The sequence below is a fragment of the Gallinula chloropus genome, assembly GCF_964237585.1.
Source record: "Gallinula chloropus genome assembly, chromosome: 2".
In the NCBI taxonomy this organism is placed as follows: Eukaryota; Metazoa; Chordata; class Aves; order Gruiformes; family Rallidae; genus Gallinula; species Gallinula chloropus.
Genome location: NC_140086.1, coordinates 752,092 through 765,755, shown reverse-complemented (window position 1 = coordinate 765,755; position 13,664 = coordinate 752,092). Strand labels below are relative to the sequence as shown.

General features: G+C 52.4%; 2 long non-coding RNA genes across 4 annotated transcripts; both read right to left on the bottom strand.

Annotated features, from left to right (window-relative positions):
• Window positions 1-490: 490 nt before the first annotated feature.
• Window positions 491-2,952, bottom strand: LOC311205462. The gene is made up of 3 exons (XR_014618151.1): window positions 2,779-2,952; window positions 1,356-1,593; window positions 491-587 (listed from the first exon to the last, which is right to left on the bottom strand). It is a non-coding gene; the product is annotated as an uncharacterized lncRNA (long non-coding RNA).
• Window positions 2,953-6,891: 3,939 nt separating this feature from the next.
• On the bottom strand, window positions 6,892-12,916 carry LOC311205729. 3 transcript variants are annotated; one of them, XR_014618175.1, is made up of 5 exons: window positions 12,791-12,916; window positions 11,015-11,471; window positions 8,926-9,163; window positions 8,061-8,157; window positions 6,892-7,210 (listed from the first exon to the last, which is right to left on the bottom strand). It is a non-coding gene; the product is annotated as an uncharacterized lncRNA (long non-coding RNA). The 3 variants fall into 3 exon arrangements; XR_014618176.1 differs by lacking the exons at window positions 11,015-11,471; window positions 12,791-12,916 and adding an exon at window positions 10,350-10,936; XR_014618177.1 differs by lacking the exons at window positions 11,015-11,471; window positions 12,791-12,916 and having other exon boundaries at window positions 8,926-9,987.
• Window positions 12,917-13,664: the final 748 nt, after the last annotated feature.

Genomic DNA, 13,664 nt, shown 5'->3' with positions numbered 1-13,664 from the left:
AAGCCACAAACCCCCATTAAAGACACACACAAACCCCAGACCCCACAAGAAAAGCTGCGGGAACTCAAAACACCACAGAAGCCCCTAGCCCTCCCCCAAACCCGCAACCCACAGAACCCCAAAGCCTTCAAAAGGCAGAGAACCAAAACCCCCCCTTAGAACCCCAGTTAAAAAAAACAAACCAACAGAAAAACCTCACAAGCCCACACTAACCCCACAAATCCCAGACCCTGTAAAAAAACCAACCCACCCAACCCCTATAGCCACAAAAACCAGGAAAAAAGAAAAAAAAATCAGTAAAACTACAAACACCTTACCAACCTCCTTGGCTCATTTTCTGAGAGGAGCCTGCACCAGCAGACAGACTAACACATTTTACTCCTAAACTCGGTTCTCTGCGTTCTTTCTCTGCCCCTTCTCTACATCCTTTTCTTTCAACTTCCTCTTCCTACCCACAAGGCTGTCTAAACCAATGGATAGAAACACTAACCCAGGTAACAGTACATCCAGTTCAGATAAAGGCAATGAAATCACCAGCGCCAATACTACGACCTTCTTACAGGTACCACAAGCTCCCAAGAACTCACCTGTAACAGGAAAAGAGGAGAAACCATAGAGACCTTAAATGCAATACGCCAAAACCCGAAAGAGACTTATTCTTGTATATTGAATGTTAAAATCACATGCATAATTACTGAATTCTTTACAGCTGAAAACATATTTTTAGAAGACGACCCTGACAGTCTACCTGCAACTGCTGCAAGATGTCTATAATAAACCCCCACAATTTTCTGTAATTAAAAAAAAAACAAAACAAAAAAAAAACCAGGAAAGAATGCAATCAATCATCCAGGTAATTCTGAGTTAACTGATGCCCTGAATGGGACAAGTCGAACCCAAGCTAACACCAGCCAGTTTACTGCAATGCTTGTCTAGCATACACGTATATAAATCAAAATGACATGTGGCTAGAGGCCAGGTGCAAAAAAAATAAGACATTTGCACACCACAGCAGACAACCTGCCGAGGGCCACGATATGATATGCTGCAGCAGAGTCTTGTGGCTGTTCGCTCAAACACGCTGGTGGAATAGTCTGCATAACCGGCCCTGTGCACGATTTACATGGGGTTTTCTAAGCTATGCCTGATGTGGCTAAGGGATTTTTACTGGGCAATCCTGGTTTAAGACCAGTCTCGGCTCCTAAGGAATGCCAGCCAACAAAGATGTTTTCAGCCGTTAACAAGAGGAACAGAAATCCAACGACGAGCTGCTGCTTTTAAAACGTGGAGTCATCATTGTGACAAATGGCACCACGCAGATCTCTGTTAACACATTTGTAGACAAAGTGGAAGACCTGGGGTTGGGGACAGCTGTGCAACTCAGCCTTCATTTCCCGAGGGCAGGTATGCTCCGTCAGCTGCTGCCAGGTGTCGTCGACAACAAGAAACGGGCTGCACTCTGCCGGCTTGTCCACCTCGAACTTCTCAGCGCAGAGCTGGCGAACATCTTCGGTGGTTATAGACAGTCTCACCAGGAAAGATCTTTCCTGTACATCCACAGTACACTCCCTGGAACGCAACATGAAGGTGGTTCTGTAGAATGAGAAAACACACATCAGCAACTCAAAAACCCCAACAGCTGAAGCGTCAGCAACAAACCTGTCCCCACACTGAGACTCACCCCCGCGATTCCCACGCCCGACAGCCACCTCGCCAACTGCAATACTGGTGGCAAAACTGTGGCAAGCGGAACAGAAATTCCTAAGCCAACACCCTCCTTTCCTCATATTACACTCTAACCCTGCAATTACAGCCAAACAGGACTTGTCCTGCCGAGCAAAACCAGGAAACAAAATGCAGTGAGGCTAAGCAATGTCTGAGGCAGCAGGGTCGAGAGATGGTGCTGCTGCACTACTGCCACAAAACAGGCACCTCCTATGGCCGTGTCAGTCAGAAGGAATAAGAAAAAAGCCTCTGCCAGTGGCAGCAAACGGTGCTGATCCCCAAGTTACTGCGTGATAAGCCATCTGCATTCTTATGCTGCAGCACGCAAAGTGTTTTAGGGTGCTTCAGTCCAGTCAGGACACTTTCATTGCATTAAACCGGTGACAATCTGGGGTCCGAGCCCGATTTAACCGGCTTTCCCATGACAGCTTTTTTTCTTTTTTACAGTAAGGCTTAGAGGGAAGCAGAAAGAAAGCTTCCTCGGCAACATTAGGCTAAACCCTAATGGCAAAAGCCTCGTGGCAAAAGCTGGACCTTTTTTCTGTGTTGAAACTGACATGTTCTTACAACTCCGATAACATGGAAAAAGTCTAAGTGCACCCTACAAGGAAATGCAGTTCTACCTTTCAGAAAGCATTTAAAGAGGAAAAAAAACCAAGCAACAACTGGGGGAAAAGCAACCACAAACATCTTTTGAACACATGAACAAAGCAAGCTGCTGTAGTGTGCTTTTTTAAAAAAAAAAAGACATTAACTGTGGTTACAGACTGAAAAAGATACAATTAAAGGAAGTGGAAAAATGGCACAGTGAGAAAGACCTGTTTATCAACTCAGCGGGTGCCAATGTCTGTATGCTAAACCAATCAGGCACGCTAAATCACAATGGCAAAGATGTACATTGCACAAAAGCAAGCCAGCAAAAGCTACCATTGAGAAGGTGGTTCTACCACTTAAGTTCCAAGAAGCACTCTTATCTTTAACAAAGTATTTTTACAGCTTGCAAACTGAAACACTGAAGCTTTGCAGCAGCATTTAAACGAGGTCAGGACTGACCCTGACGAAACAGGGCCTATCCGTTTCTGTTACCGGGGTGAAGCAATTATGAAAAATCAGCCCTAGAGGAGGAAAATCAAGCTGCAGTTTTAGTTCCTAATGTATGTAACACACAGATGTTTTTAAAAGCACGCGCTTTAGACAGACGGGACTGCTTCGAGAAGAGGCTGAAGCTCCCACAAGCACTCCTAACATATACTAAGTATCAAAGTTATTTATGGAGCGGCAGAAAATTGTACTCAATCATCCTCACAATATGGCATTTTTTGCCTTTTCATCCTAGAGACGGAGGGAGGATGAAGGCCTTCCGGGGTCCGAGAGCTGATAAAACTGCAGGAGCCCATCACAAGTGTAGCTACCACATTGTTAAGTCACGATGACTCCCCCTGCTCGATCGAAAATATCTCACCTCATAAGGCAGAGTCCATCAGTAGATTCCCAGGTCACACAGGCCTGCACTCTGCGAGCTGAACAGCTTTCTGTACTTCCACTTTACAGCGGAACCATGAGACTCTCTTGTTATGCTACTGATGTTGCCAACTTTAGGACCACCCTTGGATGGATTTCTACTCCAACAATGTCATCAAAATCTGCGCTGTGAAGAAGAACCCACCTTCCCTAGTCCTTTGCTTCATTTTAAGAAAAATAAACGAATGACAGGTTACCTTCTCCATGCAGAAAACACAGATCCATCGATTCCACCACGTACTCAACTTCAGTATCCAGCTCCAGCATGTCACACCTACTCACCCAGTGTGATAACACAGTCAAGAAGTCATCATTTTCATTCAGCCTCCCTGAGACAAAGGGAATAGAGACAGTCAGAGACAAACTGCGCTTTCCTTACCAGCCTCACCGTTTGAAAGGAAAGTGTTGCTTCGCTGCCTTCGCTGAGAAGTACATCTGTATTACTCTAGATCCTCCTGTAACCAGTGCGCAGCAAAGTGGGTGTCACCTGACACTGGCTGGACAGGACGCCAATGCCAGCTTCGTCCCATACTCTCTAGCGAGCGCAAATCCGACGATGCACACTTTGAGGCGTGCTCTCCTCAGGCAGCAACTCTGTCTTCTGCAGGATCTGCTGGAGATGCCCCTCGTTTCATGAACTGCTGCCAACAGCACCTGCATTTATGGAGAATAAAGCATATTCAAGGGCCAGCTTGCTGTCTGGGACAGTGAGATATAGAATGAAAAAAAAAAAAAAGAACACCAGACAACAGGCTAGAGAAATTTTTGGAGAAAACAAGACAGGTGCAGATCACGACAAAGAGATGGAAAAGGAAAGTAACTGCAGTGGCCTGCAGGACAGAGATGGAAGACGAAAAAAGGAGGAAGAGAAAGCAGGAAAAAAGCACAGAGAGAAAAAGAAAAGGGAGAGGGAGATGAAGAAAGAGAAAGGGAGAGAAGAAAAGGGAGCAGGACAGTACAATAGAGAAGTACAGGCAAGGGGAAAAAAAAAAAAAATCAGAGGAGTAGTAAGAAAGGGCAGGGGTCAGTGGAGGGCTGGGAAGGACCAAGACTCACAAGAAGGACAACAGGTTCTGGATGGGTAACCACCCAACTCTTAAACTTTTGGGGACTTAATGGGTACAAGGTATCCAAGAAGAAAGCTCAAATAGCAAGCCAAACAGTAATGTCTCCAATGGGCTTGGACATTTCACAAGGGCAACAAAGGCTGACAAGGAAACAAAAGGCAGAGCAGAACCTGTGCTCCATTTTCATTTACCATAAAAAATTATAGAAACCCCGCGAGCCACGGAACCCCCAAAAACCCAATTAAAACCACAAAAGAAACCCAAACCAGAAAACCAACAAAAGACCAGAGCAAAATAACCACCGAGCCGAAGAAACCAGCAAACCCGGAAACCCCAGACACCACAAGAACCCCCGATAACCACTGAACGCCACAGCAGCCACAAGAGAAGCCCTAAGCCCTCCTCTGCCAAAACAGCCCCGCGAGACAGAAAACCCACAAGCCGCAACTAGAGAGAGACACAGACCCACGCAAACCCCCAAATCCCCCCAAACCTGCCAGCCCCGCGGCCCGGACACGCTCAGACTGACCGGAAGAGTCCAGTCGCGCCCCGCCCCGCCGGCCCCTTCGGTGCCCCGTGTCTCCCGTGCCGGCTGCTCGGGGAACGGGAGCTCTGGCCCGGCCGCACCCCCGAGCCCCCGCCGCGACCCCCTCCGTGCACTGCCCGCGCGGCGCGGAGCCCCCCCTCCCGGCCCAGACACCCCGCCGGACGCCGCGGAGACACGTCCCGGCACGGACCGGCGCCGGCAGAAGGCCGGCCGCGGCTGGGGGGGGGTGGAAGGCGCGGCGCCTCGCCGCCCGCGCGCCCCGCACCGACCCCCGGCCCGCCGCGACCACTCGCGCCGCGACCCGCCGACCGCCCGGCCCCGGCCGACCCCGCGACGGGCGGCGGAACCGGAGCCTCACCGGGAGGGAGCGCCGGCATCCCGACGGGCCCCCTCATCGCCCCGGAAAGCACGGGCAGGCTCCTCGTGGCAGCTCCGCGGTTATACTGCCCGGAAAGGAGCGGGGCATGCCGGGATATACTGCCCCGGAAAGGAGCGGGGCATGCCGGGATATACTCCCCCGCAAGGGAGCGGGGCATGGCGGCGCCCATCTCCGTGCGGCTCCGGCGGAAAAATGGCCGCCGGAGGACTTCCGGGCATGGCGGCGCCCATCTCCGTACGGCTCCGGCGGTTAAATGGCGACCGAGGGGCTTACGGGCATGGCGGCGCCCATCTCCGTGCGGCTACGGCGGAAAAATGGCCGCCGGGGGGCTTCCGGGCATGGCGGCGCCCATCTCCGTGCGGCTCCGGCGGTTAAAAGGCGGCCGGGGGGCTTCCGAGCATGGCGGCGCCCATCTCCGTGCGGCTCCGACGGAAAAATGGCCGCCGGGGGGCTTCCGGGCCCCCGTTTGGGGGCGCGAGCTTGGGGGGGGGCTACACAGCACAGCTGCCCCGTTCGGGAAGCTAAGCAGGGACCAGTTCGGTCAGCGCCCGGATGGGCGACCTCCCCCCGTCTTCGAATCCCCGCACCTAACAGTGCCCCCGCCACGTGCGCCCCTCCTCCCAAAATCTGACCCCCCCCGAGGGAGTCCCATCACCTTCGAGGGTTCCCCGGACCTGACAGTGCCCCGGCCGACCCCGCGACGGGCGGCGGAACCCCCCCCTCACCGGGAGGGAGCGGCCGCCCCGCAATGGCGGCGTCCCTCGTTAAAGCGCCCTGCCGCTCGCGCTGCGCCGCCCGGCCGCAGTCCGCACGCAGCGGGCTCTGCGCGCACCCGCGCAGGAACGCGGCGAGTGTGCACGGAGGCAGCAGAACGCGGCGGCTTCCGTGCGCTGCGCCACCCGGGCGCAGTACCGCTGCGTGTCCGCAAGGCGGCAGCACCGAGGACCCCCGTGTTCGAATCCCCGCTCGGGCCTTTCCGCCAGTGCTCGGGCCTTTCCGCCAGTGCTCGTATCTCTCCGCCTCTGCTCGTATCTCTCCGCCTCTGCTCGGCCCTTTTCGGCTCCCCCTGCCCCACTAATTACCCGTCTGCCGCTGACCTGCGCTCATTAACAACCCCCCATCTCCTCCAGCGAATTCAACCCCCCTCCCAACCCTACTGCGACCCCTCTGAGAGCCCTCGAACCCCACCCTGGCCCCTGACCCCCTAGAAGGCCCCCGAAGGAACCCCCAACACCCCAAAAATAGACCCTAGAGAGACCCCCCCAGAACCCCTCAGAGACACACCCCCCCCCAAAGAGCCCCCCCATGATCCCCTAAAAAGGCCCTTAGGGCCCCCCAACTCCCCAAAGAGCCCCCCCAAAAAACCCAGACCCCCCAAACAGACCCCATAAAGAACCCTAACCACCCCCCAAAAAACCTGAGACTCCTTAAAGACGCCCCCAAGCCCCTCACATCCCCCCCAAAATGAGACCCCATAAAGATCCCCTCAAAGAACCCCACACCCCCCCTTAGAGAACCCCCCCCAAAAGCCCTAGACCCCACCAAAAAGAGACCCTGTAAAGACCCCATAGTCCCCCAAAAAGAGCCAACCGCCCTGACTCAGCTGCTGCCAGCCCCATCGATGGAAAGATGCCACAACAACAGTGGCCTTGGCCACGCTTTCTTGGAAACAACTGGTTCCCTCATCACCTCTGAATAATAAAAATTCTAAGGCATTTTACAACAATGTCCAATACAACAGTAAACTGCTGCCAAGTATAACCCAGAAAATTGTCAGCCGATTCTCCTCTGTCGAAACCGTTGCCAGCTTTGGGCTGAGATGCCTCCAAGGTTTGGTCACCTTCGTCTTCAGCCAACATTGCCAAGTCTCTTGGCTGTTCTTCTGGATCCCCTGGAAGAAGACTGGTAGACTGCCTGGAGAAGTGACTCAATCTGCTCTTCTGTTAGTCTTTCCTCACTTTCTTCCACCATCTGCAGGTCAAAAACCAATACATTGTTATTCAATCCATACTTCCTTCCTCAGCTCCAAACAGGAAGACTCGGCCCCAGTAAATACTGCTTTCAATGGATGCAAGACGTAGCCTGAACTCATCACAAAAGCATTTTACAAAGTGGAACTCTTGTAATATTGATAACAACACAAAACAAAAAAGCTCCCTTGTTAGCCACGACAGCTGGCATGCCACAGTGAGACCCTGCTTCTGTTACAAGGAGAACACCACGCTCAGAACAGGCTTTCCTCCTAAAGCCTCTCAGCCTAAGAAAAACCAAACCAAAATACCCAAAGAATTCCCACAAACTAGAAACCCCCACAAAGCCCAAAAACCAAAGAAGCCACAAACCCCCATTAAAGACACACACAAACCCCAGACCCCACAAGAAAAGCTGCGGGAACTCAAAACACCACAGAAGCCCCTAGCCCTCCCCCAAACCCGCAACCCACAGAACCCCAAAGCCTTCAAAAGGCAGAGAACCAAAACCCCCCCTTAGAACCCCAGTTAAAAAAAACAAACCAACAGAAAAACCTCACAAGCCCACACTAACCCCACAAATCCCAGACCCTGTAAAAAAACCAACCCACCCAACCCCTATAGCCACAAAAACCAGGAAAAAAGAAAAAAAAATCAGTAAAACTACAAACACCTTACCAACCTCCTTGGCTCATTTTCTGAGAGGAGCCTGCACCAGCAGACAGACTAACACATTTTACTCCTAAACTCGGTTCTCTGCGTTCTTTCTCTGCCCCTTCTCTACATCCTTTTCTTTCAACTTCCTCTTCCTACCCACAAGGCTGTCTAAACCAATGGATAGAAACACTAACCCAGGTAACAGTACATCCAGTTCAGATAAAGGCAATGAAATCACCAGCGCCAATACTACGACCTTCTTACAGGTACCACAAGCTCCCAAGAACTCACCTGTAACAGGAAAAGAGGAGAAACCATAGAGACCTTAAATGCAATACGCCAAAACCCGAAAGAGACTTATTCTTGTATATTGAATGTTAAAATCACATGCATAATTACTGAATTCTTTACAGCTGAAAAAATATTTTTAGAAGACGACCCTGACAGTCTACCTGCAACTGCTGCAAGATGTCTATAATAAACCCCCACAATTTTCTGTAATTAAAAAAAAAACAAAACAAAAAAAAAACCAGGAAAGAATGCAATCAATCATCCAGGTAATTCTGAGTTAACTGATGCCCTGAATGGGACAAGTCGAACCCAAGCTAACACCAGCCAGTTTACTGCAATGCTTGTCTAGCATACACGTATATAAATCAAAATGACATGTGGCTAGAGGCCAGGTGCAAAAAAAATAAGACATTTGCACACCACAGCAGACAACCTGCCGAGGGCCACGATATGATATGCTGCAGCAGAGTCTTGTGGCTGTTCGCTCAAACACGCTGGTGGAATAGTCTGCATAACCGGCCCTGTGCACGATTTACATGGGGTTTTCTAAGCTATGCCTGATGTGGCTAAGGGATTTTTACTGGGCAATCCTGGTTTAAGACCAGTCTCGGCTCCTAAGGAATGCCAGCCAACAAAGATGTTTTCAGCCGTTAACAAGAGGAACAGAAATCCAACGACGAGCTGCTGCTTTTAAAACGTGGAGTCATCATTGTGACAAATGGCACCACACAGATCTCTGTTAACACATTTGTAGACAAAGTGGAAGACCTGGGGTTGGGGACAGCTGTGCAACTCAGCCTTCATTTCCCGAGGGCAGGTATGCTCCGTCAGCTGCTGCCAGGTGTCGTCGACAACAAGAAACGGGCTGCACTCTGCCGGCTTGTCCACCTCGAACTTCTCAGCGCAGAGCTGGCGAACATCTTCGGTGGTTATAGACAGTCTCACCAGGAAAGATCTTTCCTGTACATCCACAGTACACTCCCTGGAACGCAACATGAAGGTGGTTCTGTAGAATGAGAAAACACACATCAGCAACTCAAAAACCCCAACAGCTGAAGCGTCAGCAACAAACCTGTCCCCACACTGAGACTCACCCCCGCGATTCCCACGCCCGACAGCCACCTCGCCAACTGCAATACTGGTGGCAAAACTGTGGCAAGCGGAACAGAAATTCCTAAGCCAACACCCTCCTTTCCTCATATTACACTCTAACCCTGCAATTACAGCCAAACAGGACTTGTCCTGCCGAGCAAAACCAGGAAACAAAATGCAGTGAGGCTAAGCAATGTCTGAGGCAGCAGGGTCGAGAGATGGTGCTGCTGCACTACTGCCACAAAACAGGCACCTCCTATGGCCGTGTCAGTCAGAAGGAATAAGAAAAAAGCCTCTGCCAGTGGCAGCAAACGGTGCTGATCCCCAAGTTACTGCGTGATAAGCCATCTGCATTCTTATGCTGCAGCACGCAAAGTGTTTTAGGGTGCTTCAGTCCAGTCAGGACACTTTCATTGCATTAAACCGGTGACAATCTGGGGTCCGAGCCCGATTTAACCGGCTTTCCCGTGACAGCTTTTTTTCTTTTTTACAGTAAGGCTTAGAGGGAAGCAGAAAGAAAGCTTCCTCGGCAACATTAGGCTAAACCCTAATGGCAAAAGCCTCGTGGCAAAAGCTGGACCTTTTTTCTGTGTTGAAACTGACATGTTCTTACAACTCCGATAACATGGAAAAAGTCTAAGTGCACCCTACAAGGAAATGCAGTTCTACCTTTCAGAAAGCACTTAAAGAGGAAAAAAAACCAAGCAACAACTGGGGGAAAAGCAACCACAAACATCTTTTGAACACATGAACAAAGCAAGCTGCTGTAGTGTGCTTTTTTAAAAAAAAAAAAGACATTAACTGTGGTTACAGACTGAAAAAGATACAATTAAAGGAAGTGGAAAAATGGCACAGTGAGAAAGACCTGTTTATCAACTCAGCGGGTGCCAATGTCTGTATGCTAAACCAATCAGGCACGCTAAATCACAATGGCAAAGATGTACATTGCACAAAAGCAAGCCAGCAAAAGCTACCATTGAGAAGGTGGTTCTACCACTTAAGTTCCAAGAAGCACTCTTATCTTTAACAAAGTATTTTTACAGCTTGCAAACTGAAACACTGAAGCTTTGCAGCAGCATTTAAACGAGGTCAGGACTGACCCTGACGAAACAGGGCCTATCCGTTTCTGTTACCGGGGTGAAGCAATTATGAAAAATCAGCCCTAGAGGAGGAAAATCAAGCTGCAGTTTTAGTTCCTAATGTATGTAACACACAGATGTTTTTAAAAGCACGCGCTTTAGACAGACGGGACTGCTTCGAGAAGAGGCTGAAGCTCCCACAAGCACTCCTAACATATACTAAGTATCAAAGTTATTTATGGAGCGGCAGAAAATTGTACTCAATCATCCTCACAATATGGCATGTTTTGCCTTTTCATCCTAGAGACGGAGGGAGGATGAAGGCCTTCCGGGGTCCGAGAGCTGATAAAACTGCAGGAGCCCATCACAAGTGTAGCTACCACATTGTTAAGTCACGATGACTCCCCCTGCTCGATCGAAAATATCTCACCTCATAAGGCAGAGTCCATCAGTAGATTCCCAGGTCACACAGGCCTGCACTCTGCGAGCTGAACAGCTTTCTGTACTTCCACTTTACAGCGGAACCATGAGACTCTCTTGTTATGCTACTGATGTTGCCAACTTTAGGACCACCCTTGGATGGATTTCTACTCCAACAATGTCATCAAAATCTGCGCTGTGAAGAAGAACCCACCTTCCCTAGTCCTTTGCTTCATTTTAAGAAAAATAAACGAATGACAGGTTACCTTCTCCATGCAGAAAACACAGATCCATCGATTCCACCACGTACTCAACTTCAGTATCCAGCTCCAGCATGTCACACCTACTCACCCAGTGTGATAACACAGTCAAGAAGTCATCATTTTCATTCAGCCTCCCTGAGACAAAGGGAATAGAGACAGTCAGAGACAAACTGCGCTTTCCTTACCAGCCTCACCGTTTGAAAGGAAAGTGTTGCTTCGCTGCCTTCGCTGAGAAGTACATCTGTATTACTCTAGATCCTCCTGTAACCAGTGCGCAGCAAAGTGGGTGTCACCTGACACTGGCTGGACAGGACGCCAATGCCAGCTTCGTCCCATACTCTCTAGCGAGCGCAAATCCGACGATGCACACTTTGAGGCGTGCTCTCCTCAGGCAGCAACTCTGTCTTCTACAGGATCTGCTGGAGATGCCCCTCGTTTCATGAACTGCTGCCAACAGCACCTGCATTTATGGAGAATAAAGCATATTCAAGGGTCAGCTTGCTGCCTGGGACAGTGAGATATAGAATGAAAAAAAAAAAAAAAGAACACCAGACAACAGGCTAGAGAAATTTTTGGAGAAAACAAGACAGGTGCAGATCACGACAAAGAGATGGAAAAGGAAAGTAACTGCAGTGGCCTGCAGGACAGAGATGGAAGACGAAAAAAGGAGGAAGAGAAAGCAGGAAAAAAGCACAGAGAGAAAAAGAAAAGGGAGAGGGAGATGAAGAAAGAGAAAGGGAGAGAAGAAAAGGGAGCAGGACAGTAGAATAGAGAAGTACAGGCAAGGGGAAAAAAAAAAAAAATCAGAGGAGTAGTAAGAAAGGGCAGGGGTCAGTGGAGGGCTGGGAAGGACCAAGACTCACAAGAAGGACAACAGGTTCTGGATGGGTAACCACCCAACTCTTAAACTTTTGGGGACTTAATGGGTACAAGGTATCCAAGAAGAAAGCTCAAATAGCAAGCCAAACAGTAATGTCTCCAATGGGCTTGGACATTTCACAAGGGCAACAAAGGCTGACAAGGAAACAAAAGGCAGAGCAGAACCTGTGCTCCATTTTCATTTACCATAAAAAATTATAGAAACCCCGCGAGCCACGGAACCCCCAAAAACCCAATTAAAACCACAAAAGAAACCCAAACCAGAAAACCAACAAAAGACCAGAGCAAAATAACCACCGAGCCGAAGAAACCAGCAAACCCGGAAACCCCAGACACCACAAGAACCCCCGATAACCACTGAACGCCACAGCAGCCACAAGAGAAGCCCTAAGCCCTCCTCTGCCAAAACAGCCCCGCGAGACAGAAAACCCACAAGCCGCAACTAGAGAGAGACACAGACCCACGCAAACCCCCAAATCCCCCCAAACCTGCCAGCCCCGCGGCCCGGACACGCTCAGACTGACCGGAAGAGTCCAGTCGCGCCCCGCCCCGCCGGCCCCTTCGGTGCCCCGTGTCTCCCGTGCCGGCTGCTCGGGGAACGGGAGCTCTGGCCCGGCCGCACCCCCAAGCCCCCGCCGCGGCCCCCTCCGCGCACTGCCCGCGCGGCGCGGAGCCCCCCCTCCCGGCCCAGACACCCCGCCGGACGCCGCGGAGACACGTCCCGGCACGGACCGGCGCCGGCAGAAGGCCGGCCGCGGCTGGGGGGGGGTGGAAGGCGCGGCGCCTCGCCGCCCGCGCGCCCCGCACCGACCCCCGGCCCGCCGCGACCACTCGCGCCGCGACCCGCCGACCGCCCGGCCCCGGCCGACCCCGCGACGGGCGGCGGAACCGGAGCCTCACCGGGAGGGAGCGCCGGCATCCCGACGGGCCCCCTCATCGCCCCGGAAAGCACGGGCAGGCTCCTCGTGGCAGCTCCGCGGTTATACTGCCCGGAAAGGAGCGGGGCATGCCGGCATATACTGCCCCGGAAAGGAGCGGGGCATGCCGGGATATACTCCCCCGCAAGGGAGCGGGGCATGGCGGCGCCCATCTCCGTGCGGCTCCGGCGGAAAAATGGCCGCCGGAGGACTTCCGGGCATGGCGGCGCCCATCTCCGTACGGCTCCGGCGGTTAAATGGCGACCGAGGGGCTTCCGGGCATGGCGGCGCCCATCTCCGTGCGGCTACGGCGGAAAAATGGCCGCCGGGGGGCTTCCGGGCATGGCGGCGCCCATCTCCGTGCGGCTCCGGCGGTTAAAAGGCGGCCGGGGGGCCTTCCGGGCATGGCGGCGCCCATCTCCGTGCGGCTACGGCGGAAAAATGGCCGCCGGGGGGCTTCCGGGCATGGCGGCGCCCATCTCCGTACGGCTCCGGCGGTTAAAAGGCGGCCGGGGGGCTTCCGGGCATGGCGGCGCCCATCTCCGTGCGGCTCCGGCGGAAAAATGGCCGCCGGGGGGCTTCCGGGCATGGCGGCGCCCATCTCCGTGCGGCTCCGGCGGTTAAAAGGCGGCCGGGGGGCTTCCGAGCATGGCGGCGCCCATCTCCGTGCGGCTCCGACGGAAAAATGGCCGCCGGGGGGCTTCCGGGCCCCCGTTTGGGGGCGCGAGCTTGGGGGGGGGCTACACAGCACAGCTGCCCCGTTCGGGAAGCTAAGCAGGGACCAGTTCGGTCAGCGCCCGGATGGGCGACCTCCCCCCGTCTTCGAATCCCCGCACCTAACAGTGCCCCCGCCACGT